The sequence below is a fragment of the Lates calcarifer genome, unplaced genomic scaffold, assembly GCF_001640805.2.
Source record: "Lates calcarifer isolate ASB-BC8 unplaced genomic scaffold, TLL_Latcal_v3 _unitig_5658_quiver_1688, whole genome shotgun sequence".
NCBI classification, from domain to species: domain Eukaryota; kingdom Metazoa; phylum Chordata; class Actinopteri; family Centropomidae; genus Lates; species Lates calcarifer.
Genome location: NW_026117648.1, coordinates 1 through 18,076, shown reverse-complemented (window position 1 = coordinate 18,076; position 18,076 = coordinate 1). Strand labels below are relative to the sequence as shown.

The window sequence follows — 18,076 nt, the reverse complement described above, 5'->3', positions numbered from 1 at the left end:
GTTTTTATCGCACTCAGCACAGACATAATTTGCTTACAAGAGACTCATTGGACTGACGAAATAATGGACAATATGAGAAGTCTCTGGAGGGATCTCTTTTGTTAACCATGGGGGGCCAGAGGGAATGTGGGTGGGCGATTTTGATTAAGGAGGGGAGTGTAGACAATATCAAGGAAATTTTCAAGGATGACAAGGGAAGGTTTTTGGTCATCGATTTTGAGTTACAGAATGTTTTATTCGTTTGATCAACGTTTATGCACCTAATGTAGAAGCTGAAAGGAAAATTTTTTTTGGGAGAATGACGGGTTTTGTTAAGGGGAATTGCTTGTTAACTGGTGACTTTAATGTAAGGTGCACTAGACTGGATGTATGTAGTGCTGGGGTTTTAAAAATGACGGGTCTAGAGCAGTGTTAAACAATGTTTTGTTAAAGGAGGATTTAATTGATGCATGGAGGGAGGAAAATCCATATAGAAAGCAATATTCAAGGAAACAATTAGTTTTGGGTCAATTAAAGCAAAGTAGAATCGATTTATGTTTGGTTAAAAGATGTGCTGCTAATTATTTGATGAATATAAGGTATAAGTTTTTGGGGATAAGCGATCATGCTGCGCTGTTTTTTCAGTTGGGTGAAAGAAGGGGAGGGAGGGGAGGGGGGATGTGGTGTTTTAAATGCTAGTTTGTTGGAAGAACCGGAGTATAAAAGTGGGTGAGTGCATCACAAGGGAGAAAAAAGTACATTGTTTGAATTAAATATATGTGAGTGGTGGGAGAGGGTAAAAAGTAAAATAAAATGGTTAAGTATAAGATATGCAACACAGAGAAATTATTTGAAAGAAAAAGGGAAATAGAATTGAGGGATGAGCTGGAGAAGGAGGAGGAGAGGATTGTAGTGGATAATGTAAAGATGGTAAAATTACAGTGTGAATTGGAAAACTTAGAGAAAGAGAAATTTATGGGCGCTATAATAAGAAGTAGAGCTAAATATGTAGTGGAGGGGGAAAAGAGTACAAAGTTCTTTTTAAATCTGGAAGGGAAGAGGCAGAGGAAAATTTTATAGGGGAATTGGAGAATGATAAGGGGGAGATGATAAATGATTTTGTGGGTATTTTAGAAGAGGTGTATACTTATTATGATACGTTATTTAGGAGGGAGGAGATTAATCAGGATTTGGTGGAGAGGTTACTGGGAACAGTTGAGGTCAGGCTCTCAGAGGAGAATAGGGAGATGTGTGATGAGGAGATATGCATTGAGGAAATAAGAGAAGCTATTAATCAAGCAAAAACATATAAAAGCCCGGGGTCAGATGGGCTGACAAATGAGTTTTACAAAACATTTGTTGATTTAGTAGCACCAATACTATTAAAGGTTTAAAATGTATGGAGGAAAAAGGAGTGGTGCCTGATTCAATGGCAACAGGGATTATTAATCCTCTATAAAAATAGAGGGAGTAAGAAGAAGCTGGAAAACTATAGACCATTAAGCCTTCTAAATAGTGATTACAAAATTTTAACAAAAATATTGGCTAATAGGATTAAGATGGTGGCGGGAAGCATCATTTCAACTACACAGGGGTACAGTATGCCGGGGAGGGACATTACTGATATTATATGTTCAGTCAGGGATGTGGTGGGACAAATGAACAGGGAAAAGGAGGGAGGGATTTTATTGAGTATTGATCTGAATAAAGCTTTTGATAGGGTAGAGCATGACTATTTATGGAGTACAATGGAGAAGTTTGGATTTGGGGATAAACTAATTTCTTGGTTGAAATTGTTGTATGGAAATGCTAAAGGGAGAATAAAAGTAAATGGTACATTGACTGATGTTTTTAATCTAGGGAGGTCCATCAGACAAGGATGTCCCCTGTCTGCAATCCTCTATAGTATCTCTGCGGAGCCACTAGCTATTTTTTGTTAAGCAGGATAGGAGGATCTTAGGTATTGACATGCCGTTTGGGAAAAATAGTATGATTTATCAGTTTGCGGATGATACGAGCTTCACTGTTAAAAATTTAAAGCATTGAATATGTGATGGAGGACCTGGAGATTTATGGGGAGGCATCGGGTGCTAAAATAAACGTGGGAAAAACTGAAATCATGTTCTTTGGGGAAGCGGGAATAAACAAGACGGAATCCCATTTAAGATCAGGGATGATTTTATTAGAATTTTAGGGATAAATAGGATTGAAGGAAGAGAAAGGGGATGAAACTTGGGAGGGGGTGCTAAATAAAATCAGGAATACGCTTAATTTCTGGAAATTAAGACAATTGAAATTGAGGGGTAAAGTAATTGTGGTGAATGCATTGTTAATGTCTAAAATAAACTATGTTCTGGGAGTGTTGGATATGCCGGGGTGGGTGTTAAAGGAGCTGAAAAATACAGTGAATAATTTCATTTGGGGAGGGAAGAATATAAGGATATCAATGAAGACACTGATAGGATGTAAGGATAGAGGAGGGTTGAATTTAGTAGATTTAGTTTTGAAGAAAAATGCAATGAGGATTAAAACGGTTCAGAAGTTCTTATATGGTGAGCGGGAGTATGGGTGGAAGATGTATTTTAAGCAATTCTTACATAACAGTGGGGGGTGTGGTGATGATGGAATTTTTATGAGCCTAAAGAAAGGTAGCGATAATAAAATACCGTTGTTTTATCAGGAAGTGTTCAGTGCATGGGCGGAGTTCTTAAAAGAAAGAGTATTTTATGAGTGTACAGAAATCAATCAAGTTTTTAAGCAACCAATTTTCTTAAACCCCAGGATAATAACAGATCTGCCAGTGTTATTTTGGCACGTATCAAGGGTCTGTCTTCAGCAGCCGCTGTGGCTTACGGCCACACCACCCTGAGCGCCCGATCTCGTCTGATCTCGGAAGCTAAGCAGGGTCGGGCCTGGTTAGTACTTGGATGGGAGACCGCCTGGGAATACCAGGTGCCGTAAGCTTTTTGTCCCTATCTTACAGCAGCAGAATGCCGCTTCCTCTGTAGTTGAGACAGGGCACGCCCAAAACTACTTTTATTTTGCAGCCTGTATTTCACGCTCTGTTTTGCACTTCTGTTTTATGTCACGTCGCTTTCGGCAATCGGGTATTAGGCGCTGGAAAGTCACCTCTGTAAAGTCTGCACTGCTGCCGAATGAATGAGCGCAGTCTGGGTTTTGGGCACAATGACCCAATACGTCGTCCACAAGGACGTGTGGCTCACCGATGTACGTTTTGAGCAATTTCGGACGAAAATGGACTTGGAACAGAGCCAAATGTTTGATCAGGCCATACGGAAAATTCTTGTTGGGTGGAGTAGTTATTTCTTAGTTTTGCTGTTGACTGTTAGAGAAAATCCCCATTATTGTTGATTGCTATGTGAAATAACAGATCTGCCAGTGTTATTTTGGCACGTATAAAGGGTCTGTCTTCAGCAGCCGCTGTGGCTTACGGCCACACCACCCTGAGCGCGCCCGATCTCGTCTGATCTCGGAAGCTATTCCTGCCACGCTCTGTTTTGCACTTCTGTTTTATGTCACGTCGCTTTCGGCAATCGGGAACCTCTTAATGATGTGGCAATTTCGGACGAAAATGGACTTGGAACAGAGCCAAATGTTTGATCAGGCCATACGGAAAATTCTTGTTGGGTGGAGTAGTTATTTCTTAGTTTTGCTGTTGACTGTTAGAGAAAATCCCCATTTTGTTGATTGCTATGTGAAATAACAGATCTGCCAGTGTTATTTTGGCACGTATAAAGGGTCTGTCTTCAGCAGCCGCTGTGGCTTACGGCCACACCACCCTGAGCGCGCCCGATCTCGTCTGATCTCGGAAGCTAAGCAGGGTCGGGCCTGGTTAGTACTTGATGGGAGACCGCCTGGGAATACCAGGTGCCGTAAGCTTTTTGTCCCATCTTTTCCTGCCTATCTTACAGCAGCAGAATGCCGCTTCCTCTGTAGTTGAGACAGGGCACGCCAAACTACTTTTTTTTGCAGCCTGTATTTCACGCTCTGTTTTGCACTTCTGTTTTATGTCACGTCGCTTTCGGCAATCGGTATTAGGCGCTGGAAAGTCACCTCTGTAAAGTCTGCACTGCTGCGAATGAATGAGCGCAGTCTGGGTTTTGGGCACAATGACCCAATACGTCGTCCACAAGGACGTGTGGCTCACCGATGTACGTTTTGAGCAATTTCGGACGAAAATGGACTTGGAACAGAGCCAAATGTTTGATCAGGCCATACGGAAAATTCTTGTTGGGTGGAGTAGTTATTTCTTAGTTTTGCTGTTGACTGTTAGAGAAAATCCCCATTATTGTTGATTGCTATGTGAAATAACAGATCTGCCAGTGTTATTTTGGCACGTATAAAGGGTCTGTCTTCAGCAGCCGCTGTGGCTTACGGCCACACCACCCTGAGCGCGCCCGATCTCGTCTGATCTCGGAAGCTAAGCAGGGTCGGGCCTGGTTAGTACTTGGATGGGAGACCGCCTGGGAATACCAGGTGCCGTAAGCTTTTCCTGCCTATCTTACAGCAGCAGAATGCCGCTTCCTCTGTAGTTGAGACAGGGCACGCCAAAACTACTTTTATTTTGCAGCCTGTATTTCACGCTCTGTTTTGCACTTCTGTTTTATGTCACGTCGCTTTCGGCAATCGGGTATTAGGCGCTGGAAAGTCACCTCTGTAAAGTCTGCACTGCTGCCGAATGAATGAGCGCAGTCTGGGTTTTGGGCACAATGACCCAATACGTCGTCCACAAGGACGTGTGGCTCACCGATGTACGTTTTGAGCAATTTCGGACGAAAATGGACTTGGAACAGAGCCAAATGTTTGATCAGGCCATACGGAAAATTCTTGTTGGGTGGAGTAGTTATTTCTTAGTTTTGCTGTTGACTGTTAGAGAAAATCCCCATTATTGTTGATTGCTATGTGAAATAACAGATCTGCCAGTGTTATTTTGGCACGTATAAAGGGTCTGTCTTCAGCAGCCGCTGTGGCTTACGGCCACACCACCCTGAGCGCGCCCGATCTCGTCTGATCTCGGAAGCTAAGCAGGGTCGGGCCTGGTTAGTACTTGATGGGAGACCGCCTGGGAATACCAGGTGCCGTAAGCTTTTTGTCCCCATCTTTTCCTATCTTACAGCAGCAGAATGCCGCTTCCTCTGTAGTTGAGACAGGGCACGCCAAAACTACTTTTATTTTGCAGCCTGTATTTCACGCTCTGTTTTGCACTTCTGTTTTATGTCACGTCGCTTTCGGCAATCGGGTATTAGGCGCTGGAAAGTCACCTCTGTAAAGTCTGCACTGCTGCCGAATGAATGAGCGCAGTCTGGGTTTTGGGCACAATGACCCAATACGTCGTCCACAAGGACGTGTGGCTCACCGATGTACGTTTTGAGCAATTTCGGACGAAAATGGACTTGGAACAGAGCCAAATGTTTGATCAGGCCATACGGAAAATTCTTGTTGGGTGGAGTAGTTATTTCTTAGTTTTGCTGTTGACTGTTAGAGAAAATCCCCATTATTGTTGATTGCTATGTGAAATAACAGATCTGCCAGTGTTATTTTGGCACGTATAAAGGGTCTGTCTTCAGCAGCCGCTGTGGCTTACGGCCACACCACCCTGAGCGCGCCCGATCTCGTCTGATCTCGGAAGCTAAGCAGGGTCGGGCCTGGTTAGTACTTGGATGGGAGACCGCCTGGGAATACCAGGTGCCGTAAGCTTTTTGTCCCATCTTTTCCTGCCTATCTTACAGCAGCAGAATGCCGCTTCCTCTGTAGTTGAGACAGGGCACGCCAAAACTACTTTTATTTTGCAGCCTGTATTTCACGCTCTGTTTTGCACTTCTGTTTTATGTCACGTCGCTTTCGGCAATCGGTATTAGGCGCTGGAAAGTCACCTCTGTAAAGTCTGCACTGCTGCCGAATGAATGAGCGCAGTCTGGGTTTTGGGCACAATGACCCAATACGTCGTCCACAAGGACGTGTGGCTCACCGATGTACGTTTTGAGCAATTTCGGACGAAAATGGACTTGGAACAGAGCCAAATGTTTGATCAGGCCATACGGAAAATTCTTGTTGGGTGGAGTAGTTATTTCTTAGTTTTGCTGTTGACTGTTAGAGAAAATCCCCATTATTGTTGATTGCTATGTGAAATAACAGATCTGCCAGTGTTATTTTGGCACGTATAAAGGGTCTGTCTTCAGCAGCCGCTGTGGCTTACGGCCACACCACCCTGAGCGCGCCCGATCTCGTCTGATCTCGGAAGCTAAGCAGGGTCGGGCCTGGTTAGTACTTGGATGGGAGACCGCCTGGGAATACCAGGTGCCGTAAGCTTTTCTTTTCCCTATCTTACAGCAGCAGAATGCCGCTTCCTCTGTAGTTGAGACAGGGCACGCCAAAACTACTTTTATTTTGCAGCCTGTATTTCACGCTCTGTTTTGCACTTCTGTTTTATGTCACGTCGCTTTCGGCAATCGGGTATTAGGCGCTGGAAAGTCACCTCTGTAAAGTCTGCACTGCTGCCGAATGAATGAGCGCAGTCTGGGTTTTGGGCACAATGACCCAATACGTCGTCCACAAGGACGTGTGGCTCACCGATGTACGTTTTGAGCAATTTCGGACGAAAATGGACTTGGAACAGAGCCAAATGTTTGATCAGGCCATACGGAAAATTCTTGTTGGGTGGAGTAGTTATTTCTTAGTTTTGCTGTTGACTGTTAGAGAAAATCCCCATTATTGTTGATTGCTATGTGAAATAACAGATCTGCCAGTGTTATTTTGGCACGTATAAAGGGTCTGTCTTCAGCAGCCGCTGTGGCTTACGGCCACACCACCCTGAGCGCGCCCGATCTCGTCTGATCTCGGAAGCTAAGCAGGGTCGGGCCTGGTTAGTACTTGGATGGGAGACCGCCTGGGAATACCAGGTGCCGTAAGCTTTTTGTCCCTATCTTACAGCAGCAGAATGCCGCTTCCTCTGTAGTTGAGACAGGGCACGCCAAAACTACTTTTATTTTGCAGCCTGTATTTCACGCTCTGTTTTGCACTTCTGTTTTATGTCACGTCGCTTTCGGCAATCGGGTATTAGGCGCTGGAAAGTCACCTCTGTAAAGTCTGCACTGCTGCCGAATGAATGAGCGCAGTCTGGGTTTTGGGCACAATGACCCAATACGTCGTCCACAAGGACGTGTGGCTCACCGATGTACGTTTTGAGCAATTTCGGACGAAAATGGACTTGGAACAGAGCCAAATGTTTGATCAGGCCATACGGAAAATTCTTGTTGGGTGGAGTAGTTATTTCTTAGTTTTGCTGTTGACTGTTAGAGAAAATCCCCATTATTGTTGATTGCTATGTGAAATAACAGATCTGCCAGTGTTATTTTGGCACGTATAAAGGGTCTGTCTTCAGCAGCCGCTGTGGCTTACGGCCACACCACCCTGAGCGCGCCCGATCTCGTCTGATCTCGGAAGCTAAGCAGGGTCGGGCCTGGTTAGTACTTGGATGGGAGACCGCCTGGGAATACCAGGTGCCGTAAGCTTTTTGCCTATCTTACAGCAGCAGAATGCCGCTTCCTCTGTAGTTGAGACAGGGCACGCCAAAACTACTTTTATTTTGCAGCCTGTATTTCACGCTCTGTTTTGCACTTCTGTTTTATGTCACGTCGCTTTCGGCAATCGGGTATTAGGCGCTGGAAAGTCACCTCTGTAAAGTCTGCACTGCTGCCGAATGAATGAGCGCAGTCTGGGTTTTGGGCACAATGACCCAATACGTCGTCCACAAGGACGTGTGGCTCACCGATGTACGTTTTGAGCAATTTCGGACGAAAATGGACTTGGAACAGAGCCAAATGTTTGATCAGGCCATACGGAAAATTCTTGTTGGGTGGAGTAGTTATTTCTTAGTTTTGCTGTTGACTGTTAGAGAAAATCCCCATTATTGTTGATTGCTATGTGAAATAACAGATCTGCCAGTGTTATTTTGGCACGTATAAAGGGTCTGTCTTCAGCAGCCGCTGTGGCTTACGGCCACACCACCCTGAGCGCGCCCGATCTCGTCTGATCTCGGAAGCTAAGCAGGGTCGGGCCTGGTTAGTACTTGGATGGGAGACCGCCTGGGAATACCAGGTGCCGTAAGCTTTTTTCCCTATCTTACAGCAGCAGAATGCCGCTTCCTCTGTAGTTGAGACAGGGCACGCCAAAACTACTTTTATTTTGCAGCCTGTATTTCACGCTCTGTTTTGCACTTCTGTTTTATGTCACGTCGCTTTCGGCAATCGGGTATTAGGCGCTGGAAAGTCACCTCTGTAAAGTCTGCACTGCTGCCGAATGAATGAGCGCAGTCTGGGTTTTGGGCACAATGACCCAATACGTCGTCCACAAGGACGTGTGGCTCACCGATGTACGTTTTGAGCAATTTCGGACGAAAATGGACTTGGAACAGAGCCAAATGTTTGATCAGGCCATACGGAAAATTCTTGTTGGGTGGAGTAGTTATTTCTTAGTTTTGCTGTTGACTGTTAGAGAAAATCCCCATTATTGTTGATTGCTATGTGAAATAACAGATCTGCCAGTGTTATTTTGGCACGTATAAAGGGTCTGTCTTCAGCAGCCGCTGTGGCTTACGGCCACACCACCCTGAGCGCGCCCGATCTCGTCTGATCTCGGAAGCTAAGCAGGGTCGGGCCTGGTTAGTACTTGGATGGGAGACCGCCTGGGAATACCAGGTGCCGTAAGCTTTTTGTCCCCATCTTTTCCTGCCTATCTTACAGCAGCAGAATGCCGCTTCCTCTGTAGTTGAGACAGGGCACGCCAAACTACTTTTATTTTGCAGCCTGTATTTCACGCTCTGTTTTGCACTTCTGTTTTATGTCACGTCGCTTTCGGCAATCGGGTATTAGGCGCTGGAAAGTCACCTCTGTAAAGTCTGCACTGCTGCCGAATGAATGAGCGCAGTCTGGGTTTTGGGCACAATGACCCAATACGTCGTCCACAAGGACGTGTGGCTCACCGATGTACGTTTTGAGCAATTTCGGACGAAAATGGACTTGGAACAGAGCCAAATGTTTGATCAGGCCATACGGAAAATTCTTGTTGGGTGGAGTAGTTATTTCTTAGTTTTGCTGTTGACTGTTAGAGAAAATCCCCATTATTGTTGATTGCTATGTGAAATAACAGATCTGCCAGTGTTATTTTGGCACGTATAAAGGGTCTGTCTTCAGCAGCCGCTGTGGCTTACGGCCACACCACCCTGAGCGCGCCCGATCTCGTCTGATCTCGGAAGCTAAGCAGGGTCGGGCCTGGTTAGTACTTGGATGGGAGACCGCCTGGGAATACCAGGTGCCGTAAGCTTTTTGTCCCTATCTTACAGCAGCAGAATGCCGCTTCCTCTGTAGTTGAGACAGGGCACGCCAAAACTACTTTTATTTTGCAGCCTGTATTTCACGCTCTGTTTTGCACTTCTGTTTTATGTCACGTCGCTTTCGGCAATCGGGTATTAGGCGCTGGAAAGTCACCTCTGTAAAGTCTGCACTGCTGCCGAATGAATGAGCGCAGTCTGGGTTTTGGGCACAATGACCCAATACGTCGTCCACAAGGACGTGTGGCTCACCGATGTACGTTTTGAGCAATTTCGGACGAAAATGGACTTGGAACAGAGCCAAATGTTTGATCAGGCCATACGGAAAATTCTTGTTGGGTGGAGTAGTTATTTCTTAGTTTTGCTGTTGACTGTTAGAGAAAATCCCCATTATTGTTGATTGCTATGATGATACTGGAAGTGCCAGATTCTTTTGGCACGTTTTTGGTTGTATATTTGCAGCCGCTGTGGCTTGTTACGGCCACAAAAAAAAAAAAAAGCGCGCCCGATCTCGTCTGATCTCGGAAGCTAAGCAGGGTCGGGCCTGGTTAGTACTTGGATGGGAGACCGCCTGGGAATACCAGGTGCCGTAAGCTTTTTGTCCCCATCTTTTCCTGCCTATCTTACAGCAGCAGAATGCCGCTTCCTCTGTAGTTGAGACAGGGCACGCCAAAACTACTTTTATTTTGCAGCCTGTATTTCACGCTCTGTTTTGCACTTCTGTTTTATGTCACGTCGCTTTCGGCAATCGGGTATTAGGCGCTGGAAAGTCACCTCTGTAAAGTCTGCACTGCTGCCGAATGAATGAGCGCAGTCTGGGTTTTGGGCACAATGACCCAATACGTCGTCCACAAGGACGTGTGGCTCACCGATGTACGTTTTGAGCAATTTCGGACGAAAATGGACTTGGAACAGAGCCAAATGTTTGATCAGGCCATACGGAAAATTCTTGTTGGGTGGAGTAGTTATTTCTTAGTTTTGCTGTTGACTGTTAGAGAAAATCCCCATTATTGTTGATTGCTATGTGAAATAACAGATCTGCCAGTGTTATTTTGGCACGTATAAAGGGTCTGTCTTCAGCAGCCGCTGTGGCTTACGGCCACACCACCCTGAGCGCGCCCGATCTCGTCTGATCTCGGAAGCTAAGCAGGGTCGGGCCTGGTTAGTACTTGGATGGGAGACCGCCTGGGAATACCAGGTGCCGTAAGCTTTTTGTCCCCATCTTTTCCTGCCTATCTTACAGCAGCAGAATGCCGCTTCCTCTGTAGTTGAGACAGGGCACGCCCAAACTACTTTTATTTTGCAGCCTGTATTTCACGCTCTGTTTTGCACTTCTGTTTTATGTCACGTCGCTTTCGGCAATCGGGTATTAGGCGCTGGAAAGTCACCTCTGTAAAGTCTGCACTGCTGCCGAATGAATGAGCGCAGTCTGGGTTTTGGGCACAATGACCCAATACGTCGTCCACAAGGACGTGTGGCTCACCGATGTACGTTTTGAGCAATTTCGGACGAAAATGGACTTGGAACAGAGCCAAATGTTTGATCAGGCCATACGGAAAATTCTTGTTGGGTGGAGTAGTTATTTCTTAGTTTTGCTGTTGACTGTTAGAGAAAATCCCCATTATTGTTGATTGCTATGTGAAATAACAGATCTGCCAGTGTTATTTTGGCACGTATAAAGGGTCTGTCTTCAGCAGCCGCTGTGGCTTACCACCCTGAGCGCGGTCTCGTCTGATCTCGGAAGCTAAGCAGGGTCGGGCCGTACTTGGATGGGAGACCGCCTGGGAATTAAGCTTTTTGGCCTATCTTACAGCAGCACCCTGAGCGCCTGCCTCGTCTCATGATCTCTAAGGAACTAGCAGGGTGGATGGCCTGAGTTAGTCTTATGGGAGACCGCCTGCGAATACCAGGTCCTGTATTTTCCTGCCTATCTTACAGCAGCAGAATGCCGCTTCCTCTGTAGTTGAGACAGGGCACGCCAATTTCAACTCACGTTTTATTTTAGGCGCTGGAAAGTCACCTCTGTAAAGTCTGCACTGCTTGAATGAGCGCAGTCTGGGTTTTGGGCACAATGACCCACGTCGTCCACAAGGACGTGTGGCTCACCGATGTACGTTTTGAGCAATTTCGGACGAAAATGGACTTGGAACAGAGCCAAATGTTTGATCAGGCCATACGGAAAATTCTTGTTGGGTGGAGTAGTTATTTCTTAGTTTTGCTGTTGACTGTTAGAGAAAATCCCCATTATTGTTGATTGCTATGTGAAATAACAGATCTGCCAGTGTTATTTTGGCACGTATAAAGGGTCTGTCTTCAGCAGCCGCTGTGGCTTACGGCCACACCACCCTGCTGAAAATAGCTGTTTAATAGAACTATATCTGGCTTTTTGCGCTGAGAGTGTCATCCCCAGACAGCGGCTGCTGTTTGGGGCTTGATCACCTGTTTTCCACACAATGATGGAGCCAGAAATGTCGTTAACACATGGGACGTTGGTGGACACCGAGTACGTCAATTGGCATGTACGACGTTTAAATGTTTCAAATGTGGGAACCAAGGACACTATGCCCGGAAACGGAGAGATGCCAAATGTGCATCTGCTTTCAGCTGTGGAGGAGGTGGAAGATCCATGACTGTTGGGATGGATCTGGTCGCTGGAAGTTGCCACTTAGCTGAGCGCAGGACGGAGACGGACGTGAATCTGAGAAGTAGCGGAGAAGAGATGGATATCAGTGAGGACATGATAAGGCAATTGAAAAGGAAGAAGAAAGGGAAAGAGAAGATGAACGTGAAAAAATGAAAGGTATGAATGAAGCTCTGCAGTTATTTCTTTTTTTGTTGTTTCTTTGCATTATGAGCGCTCCAATTAAAATCTCTTCATTTAACTGTAACGGACTTAGAGACATTCGGAAAGCAGAGCAGGTTTTTGCTGGGCTAGACTCAGACATTTTATGTTTACAAGAAACTCATTGGAGCGATGAGCTTATGGACAGAATGAAGGTGATGTGGAGGGGGATCTCTTTGTGAATCATGGGGGGCAGAGGGAATGTGGAGTGGCAATTTTGACCAAAGAAGGAATTGTGGACAATGTTAAACAAATATTTAAGGATACTAAGGGCAGATTATTAGTTATTGAATTTGAACTGCAAAGTCTTCTGTTTCGTTTGGTAAATGTCTATGCACCTAATATTGAAACAGAGAGAAAAACGTTTTTTGGGAAAATGAAGGGTTTAGTTAAAGGGAACTGTATTTTAGTTGGTGATTTTAATGTATGGTGTACGAGGCTTGATGCATGTAATGTTGCAATATTCAAGAACGATGCATCGAGAACAGTACGCACATCCTGCTGACTGATGATTTGGTTGACGTATGGAGAGAGGATAATCCATATAAAAGGAATTTTCCAGAAGGCAAATGGTGTTGGGCAGCTTGAAACAAAGTAGGATTGATTTATGTTTAGTTAAAAGAAATGTTGTAAGTTTGGTAGGAAGGATAAGTTATAAGTTTATAGGTTTAAGTGATCATGCCGCCGCTAAATGCTACCCCTTTAGCCTGGAGTGGGAGACCGCTTTTTGAATAGCCTAAAGTATGTGGTGGAGGGGAGGTGCCGTCTTTTTTTCCCTATCTTACCTGATGAGCAGAATGCCGCGATTGATCAAGCAAAAAAATACAAAAGCCCAGGATCAGACGGGTTAACAAATGAATTCTATAAAACCAGTTTGGTGCCAATATTGGCGAAACTATATGGGCATATGGAGGAAAGGAAGGTGGTGCCAGACATAACGAAAGGCATAATCACAATTTTATATAAGAACAAGGGAAATGCACACAAACTGGAGAACTACAGACCACTAAGTTTATTAAATGGTGATTATAAAATTTGGCTAAAGTCTTTGCAACAGAATTAAGAGGGTGGTAGGAAGTATTATTTCAAATACACAAGGATACAGCATACCGGAGAGAGACATAACAGATACTATTTGTTCTGTTAGGGATGTGGTGGGGCATATGAATAAAGAAGATGAGGGGGGAGTTCTTTTAAGTGTGGATTTAAATAAAGCCTTTGACAGAGTGGAACATGACTACTTATGGCAAACAATGTATAAATTTGGGTTCGGTGAAAGACTGGTGTCATGGTTAAAACTGCTCTATAGGCAAAAAGTTGCGTCAAAGTGAATGGGGTGCTTACAGAAGTATTTGCTTTGAGGAGATCTATAAGACAGGGGTGCCCTCTGTCTGCTATACTGTATAGTATTTCCGCGGAGCCGTTTGCGGCCTTTGTTAAGAAAGATACAAGAATAAGCAGTGTCGATATTCCTTTTGGTAAAAAAAGTTTAATATATCAGTATGCGGATGATACAAGTATTACTGTAAAAGATGGAGAGTGTGAATTATGTGTTGGAAGATTTAAGACTGTATGAGAAGGCATCGGGAGCTGAAAAGTCGGAAATAATGTTCTTTGGGCGTTTTAGGGATGATTTTATAAAGATTTTAGGAATAAATATAGGAACTAAGGAAAAGGAAGCCAGGGATGAGACCTGGATGAATAAGATCAAAAATACATTAAATTACTGGAAGCTAAGACAGCTAAAATTGAAGGGCAAGGTGATAGTGGTAAATACTTTGTTATTGTCAAAAATAAATTATGTTTTAGGTGTTTTAGATTTGCCGGATTGGGTTTTTAAAGATTTGAATAACATGATAAGCAACTTTATATGGGGAGGGATGTATGAAAACGTGGGCTAAATCTGCTAGATATAAAAGCAAAAAAAAGTGCAATAAGAATCAAAATGGTACAGAAATTCTTGTATGGGGAAATAGAGTATGGTTGGAAAGTGTTTTTTAAGCAGTTTTTATTTGACTGGGGATCTTTATGTGTTTAACAAAGGGATGTGTGGATAAATTGCCATTGTTTTATAAGGAGGTGTTTGGAGATTGGGCGGGGTTCTTACAGAAAAAAGTGGTGTATGATTGTAAGGAAATCTTGAATCCCAAAGTAATCGACAAGGGGACCATGTTGCAAAATGAAAGTTTGTTCTGGCTGGGATAAGACAGTTTAAAGACATTGCATATGAGTATGTACCGGGCTTTTCTTGTTGGGATGGATGGAGTAGTTATTTCTTAGTTTTGCTGTTGACTGTTAGAGAAAATCCCAATGTTGGAGAAGGAATTTAAAACACCTGCGGCGGAGGAAATGTGGAGGATATATATGTCGGACATGGATGTTAAAAAAATATGGGTAAATTTAAATGTGAGATATAATAGTCCAGAATGTGAAGATCTGGATTTTAAAATCAGACACAATAGAATATATACTAATGTGGTCCTGCATCAAGTGAATAAGGAGGTAAAAAGGGAGTGTGATGTTTGTGGTTTGGAACCTGAAAATTTGTTGCACTTGTTTTTATGTATAGAGGGTCTGTCTTCAGCAGCCGCTGTGGCTTACGGCCACACCACCCTGAGCGCGCCCGATCTCGTCTGATCTCGGAAGCTAAGCAGGGTCGGGCCTGGTTAGTACTTGGATGGGAGACCGCCTGGGAATACCAGGTGCCGTAAGCTTTTTGTCCCCATCTTTTCCTGCCTATCTTACAGCAGCAGAATGCCGCTTCCTCTGTAGTTGAGACAGGGCACGCCAAAACTACTTTTATTTTGCAGCCTGTATTTCACGCTCTGTTTTGCACTTCTGTTTTATGTCACGTCGCTTTCGGCAATCGGGTATTAGGCGCTGGAAAGTCACCTCTGTAAAGTCTGCACTGCTGCCGAATGAATGAGCGCAGTCTGGGTTTTGGGCACAATGACCCAATACGTCGTCCACAAGGACGTGTGGCTCACCGATGTACGTTTTGAGCAATTTCGGACGAAAATGGACTTGGAACAGAGCCAAATGTTTGATCAGGCCATACGGAAAATTCTTGTTGGGTGGAGTAGTTATTTCTTAGTTTTGCTGTTGACTGTTAGAGAAAATCCCCATTATTGTTGATTGCTATGTGAAATAACAGATCTGCCAGTGTTATTTTGGCACGTATAAAGGGTCTGTCTTCAGCAGCCGCTGTGGCTTACGGCCACACCACCCTGAGCGCGCCCGATCTCGTCTGATCTCGGAAGCTAAGCAGGGTCGGGCCTGGTTAGTACTTGGATGGGAGACCGCCTGGGAATACCAGGTGCCGTAAGCTTTTTGTCCCCATCTTTTCCTGCCTATCTTACAGCAGCAGAATGCCGCTTCCTCTGTAGTTGAGACAGGGCACGCCCAAACTACTTTTATTTTGCAGCCTGTATTTCACGCTCTGTTTTGCACTTCTGTTTTATGTCACGTCGCTTTCGGCAATCGGGTATTAGGCGCTGGAAAGTCACCTCTGTAAAGTCTGCACTGCTGCCGAATGAATGAGCGCAGTCTGGGTTTTGGGCACAATGACCCAATACGTCGTCCACAAGGACGTGTGGCTCACCGATGTACGTTTTGAGCAATTTCGGACGAAAATGGACTTGGAACAGAGCCAAATGTTTGATCAGGCCATACGGAAAATTCTTGTTGGGTGGAGTAGTTATTTCTTAGTTTTGCTGTTGACTGTTAGAGAAAATCCCCATTATTGTTGATTGCTATGTGAAATAACAGATCTGCCAGTGTTATTTTGGCACGTATAAAGGGTCTGTCTTCAGCAGCCGCTGTGGCTTACGGCCACACCACCCTGAGCGCGCCCGATCTCGTCTGATCTCGGAAGCTAAGCAGGGTCGGGCCTGGTTAGTACTTGGATGGGAGACCGCCTGGGAATACCAGGTGCCGTAAGCTTTTTGTCCCCATCTTTTCCTGCCTATCTTACAGCAGCAGAATGCCGCTTCCTCTGTAGTTGAGACAGGGCACCCAAACTACTTTTATTTTGCAGCCTGTATTTCACGCTCTGTTTTGCACTTCTGTTTTATGTCACGTCGCTTTCGGCAATCGGGTATTAGGCGCTGGAAAGTCACCTCTGTAAAGTCTGCACTGCTGCCGAATGAATGAGCGCAGTCTGGGTTTTGGGCACAATGACCCAATACGTCGTCCACAAGGACGTGTGGCTCACCGATGTACGTTTTGAGCAATTTCGGACGAAAATGGACTTGGAACAGAGCCAAATGTTTGATCAGGCCATACGGAAAATTCTTGTTGGGTGGAGTAGTTATTTCTTAGTTTTGCTGTTGACTGTTAGAGAAAATCCCCATTATTGTTGATTGCTATGTGAAATAACAGATCTGCCAGTGTTATTTTGGCACGTATAAAGGGTCTGTCTTCAGCAGCCGCTGTGGCTTACGGCCACACCACCCTGAGCGCGCGCCGATCTCGTCTGATCTCGGAAGCTAAGCAGGGTCGGGCCTGGTTAGTACTTGGATGGGAGACCGCCTGGGAATACCAGGTGCCGTAAGCTTTTTGTCCCCATCTTTTCCTGCCTATCTTACAGCAGCAGAATGCCGCTTCCTCTGTAGTTGAGACAGGGCACGCCAAAACTACTTTTATTTTGCAGCCTGTATTTCACGCTCTGTTTTGCACTTCTGTTTTATGTCACGTCGCTTTCGGCAATCGGGTATTAGGCGCTGGAAAGTCACCTCTGTAAAGTCTGCACTGCTGCCGAATGAATGAGCGCAGTCTGGGTTTTGGGCACAATGACCCAATACGTCGTCCACAAGGACGTGTGGCTCACCGATGTACGTTTTGAGCAATTTCGGACGAAAATGGACTTGGAACAGAGCCAAATGTTTGATCAGGCCATACGGAAAATTCTTGTTGGGTGGAGTAGTTATTTCTTAGTTTTGCTGTTGACTGTTAGAGAAAATCCCCATTATTGTTGATTGCTATGTGAAATAACAGATCTGCCAGTGTTATTTTGGCACGTATAAAGGGTCTGTCTTCAGCAGCCGCTGTGGCTTACGGCCACACCACCCTGAGCGCGCCCGATCTCGTCTGATCTCGGAAGCTAAGCAGGGTCGGGCCTGGTTAGTACTTGGATGGGAGACCGCCTGGGAATACCAGGTGCCGTAAGCTTTTTGTCCCCATCTTTTCCTGCCTATCTTACAGCAGCAGAATGCCGCTTCCTCTGTAGTTGAGACAGGGCACGCCAAAACTACTTTTATTTTGCAGCCTGTATTTCACGCTCTGTTTTGCACTTCTGTTTTATGTCACGTCGCTTTCGGCAATCGGGTATTAGGCGCTGGAAAGTCACCTCTGTAAAGTCTGCACTGCTGCCGAATGAATGAGCGCAGTCTGGGTTTTGGGCACAATGACCCAATACGTCGTCCACAAGGACGTGTGGCTCACCGATGTACGTTTTGAGCAATTTCGGACGAAAATGGACTTGGAACAGAGCCAAATGTTTGATCAGGCCATACGGAAAATTCTTGTTGGGTGGAGTAGTTATTTCTTAGTTTTGCTGTTGACTGTTAGAGAAAATCCCCATTATTGTTGATTGCTATGTGAAATAACAGATCTGCCAGTGTTATTTTGGCACGTATAAAGGGTCTGTCTTCAGCAGCCGCTGTGGCTTACGGCCACACCACCCTGAGCGCGCCCGATCTCGTCTGATCTCGGAAGCTAAGCAGGGTCGGGCCTGGTTAGTACTTGGATGGGAGACCGCCTGGGAATACCAGGTGCCGTAAGCTTTTTGTCCCCATCTTTTCCTGCCTATCTTACAGCAGCAGAATGCCGCTTCCTCTGTAGTTGAGACAGGGCACGCCAAACTACTTTTATTTTGCAGCCTGTATTTCACGCTCTGTTTGCACTTC

At 45.2% G+C, this 18,076-nt stretch overlaps 18 non-coding genes across 18 annotated transcripts; all 18 read left to right on the top strand.

The window, feature by feature from the left end:
- Positions 1 to 2,826: 2,826 nt before the first annotated feature.
- Positions 2,827 to 2,943, top strand: LOC127141393 (5S ribosomal RNA). Its single transcript, XR_007811915.1, has one exon. It is a non-coding gene; the product is annotated as a 5S ribosomal RNA (ribosomal RNA).
- Positions 2,944 to 3,761: 818 nt separating this feature from the next.
- On the top strand, positions 3,762 to 3,879 carry LOC127141395 (5S ribosomal RNA). The gene has a single exon (XR_007811917.1). It is a non-coding gene; the product is annotated as a 5S ribosomal RNA (ribosomal RNA).
- Positions 3,880 to 4,369: 490 nt separating this feature from the next.
- On the top strand, positions 4,370 to 4,488 carry LOC127141390 (5S ribosomal RNA). Its single transcript, XR_007811912.1, has one exon. It is a non-coding gene; the product is annotated as a 5S ribosomal RNA (ribosomal RNA).
- A 481-nt stretch (positions 4,489 to 4,969) lies between these two features.
- LOC127141394 (5S ribosomal RNA) lies at positions 4,970 to 5,087 on the top strand. The gene has a single exon (XR_007811916.1). It is a non-coding gene; the product is annotated as a 5S ribosomal RNA (ribosomal RNA).
- A 491-nt stretch (positions 5,088 to 5,578) lies between these two features.
- Positions 5,579 to 5,697, top strand: LOC127141389 (5S ribosomal RNA). Its single transcript, XR_007811911.1, has one exon. It is a non-coding gene; the product is annotated as a 5S ribosomal RNA (ribosomal RNA).
- A 493-nt stretch (positions 5,698 to 6,190) lies between these two features.
- Positions 6,191 to 6,309, top strand: LOC127141388 (5S ribosomal RNA). Its single transcript, XR_007811910.1, has one exon. It is a non-coding gene; the product is annotated as a 5S ribosomal RNA (ribosomal RNA).
- A 483-nt stretch (positions 6,310 to 6,792) lies between these two features.
- LOC127141387 (5S ribosomal RNA) lies at positions 6,793 to 6,911 on the top strand. The gene has a single exon (XR_007811909.1). It is a non-coding gene; the product is annotated as a 5S ribosomal RNA (ribosomal RNA).
- Positions 6,912 to 7,392: 481 nt separating this feature from the next.
- Positions 7,393 to 7,511, top strand: LOC127141386 (5S ribosomal RNA). Its single transcript, XR_007811908.1, has one exon. It is a non-coding gene; the product is annotated as a 5S ribosomal RNA (ribosomal RNA).
- A 479-nt stretch (positions 7,512 to 7,990) lies between these two features.
- LOC127141385 (5S ribosomal RNA) lies at positions 7,991 to 8,109 on the top strand. The gene has a single exon (XR_007811907.1). It is a non-coding gene; the product is annotated as a 5S ribosomal RNA (ribosomal RNA).
- A 480-nt stretch (positions 8,110 to 8,589) lies between these two features.
- Positions 8,590 to 8,708, top strand: LOC127141384 (5S ribosomal RNA). Its single transcript, XR_007811906.1, has one exon. It is a non-coding gene; the product is annotated as a 5S ribosomal RNA (ribosomal RNA).
- Positions 8,709 to 9,202: 494 nt separating this feature from the next.
- Positions 9,203 to 9,321, top strand: LOC127141383 (5S ribosomal RNA). Its single transcript, XR_007811905.1, has one exon. It is a non-coding gene; the product is annotated as a 5S ribosomal RNA (ribosomal RNA).
- Positions 9,322 to 10,419: 1,098 nt separating this feature from the next.
- On the top strand, positions 10,420 to 10,538 carry LOC127141382 (5S ribosomal RNA). Its single transcript, XR_007811904.1, has one exon. It is a non-coding gene; the product is annotated as a 5S ribosomal RNA (ribosomal RNA).
- Positions 10,539 to 14,765: 4,227 nt separating this feature from the next.
- LOC127141398 (5S ribosomal RNA) lies at positions 14,766 to 14,884 on the top strand. Its single transcript, XR_007811920.1, has one exon. It is a non-coding gene; the product is annotated as a 5S ribosomal RNA (ribosomal RNA).
- Positions 14,885 to 15,379: 495 nt separating this feature from the next.
- LOC127141397 (5S ribosomal RNA) lies at positions 15,380 to 15,498 on the top strand. The gene has a single exon (XR_007811919.1). It is a non-coding gene; the product is annotated as a 5S ribosomal RNA (ribosomal RNA).
- Positions 15,499 to 15,993: 495 nt separating this feature from the next.
- LOC127141396 (5S ribosomal RNA) lies at positions 15,994 to 16,112 on the top strand. Its single transcript, XR_007811918.1, has one exon. It is a non-coding gene; the product is annotated as a 5S ribosomal RNA (ribosomal RNA).
- Positions 16,113 to 16,605: 493 nt separating this feature from the next.
- LOC127141391 (5S ribosomal RNA) lies at positions 16,606 to 16,725 on the top strand. Its single transcript, XR_007811913.1, has one exon. It is a non-coding gene; the product is annotated as a 5S ribosomal RNA (ribosomal RNA).
- A 495-nt stretch (positions 16,726 to 17,220) lies between these two features.
- Positions 17,221 to 17,339, top strand: LOC127141392 (5S ribosomal RNA). The gene has a single exon (XR_007811914.1). It is a non-coding gene; the product is annotated as a 5S ribosomal RNA (ribosomal RNA).
- Positions 17,340 to 17,834: 495 nt separating this feature from the next.
- Positions 17,835 to 17,953, top strand: LOC127141381 (5S ribosomal RNA). Its single transcript, XR_007811903.1, has one exon. It is a non-coding gene; the product is annotated as a 5S ribosomal RNA (ribosomal RNA).
- Positions 17,954 to 18,076: the final 123 nt, after the last annotated feature.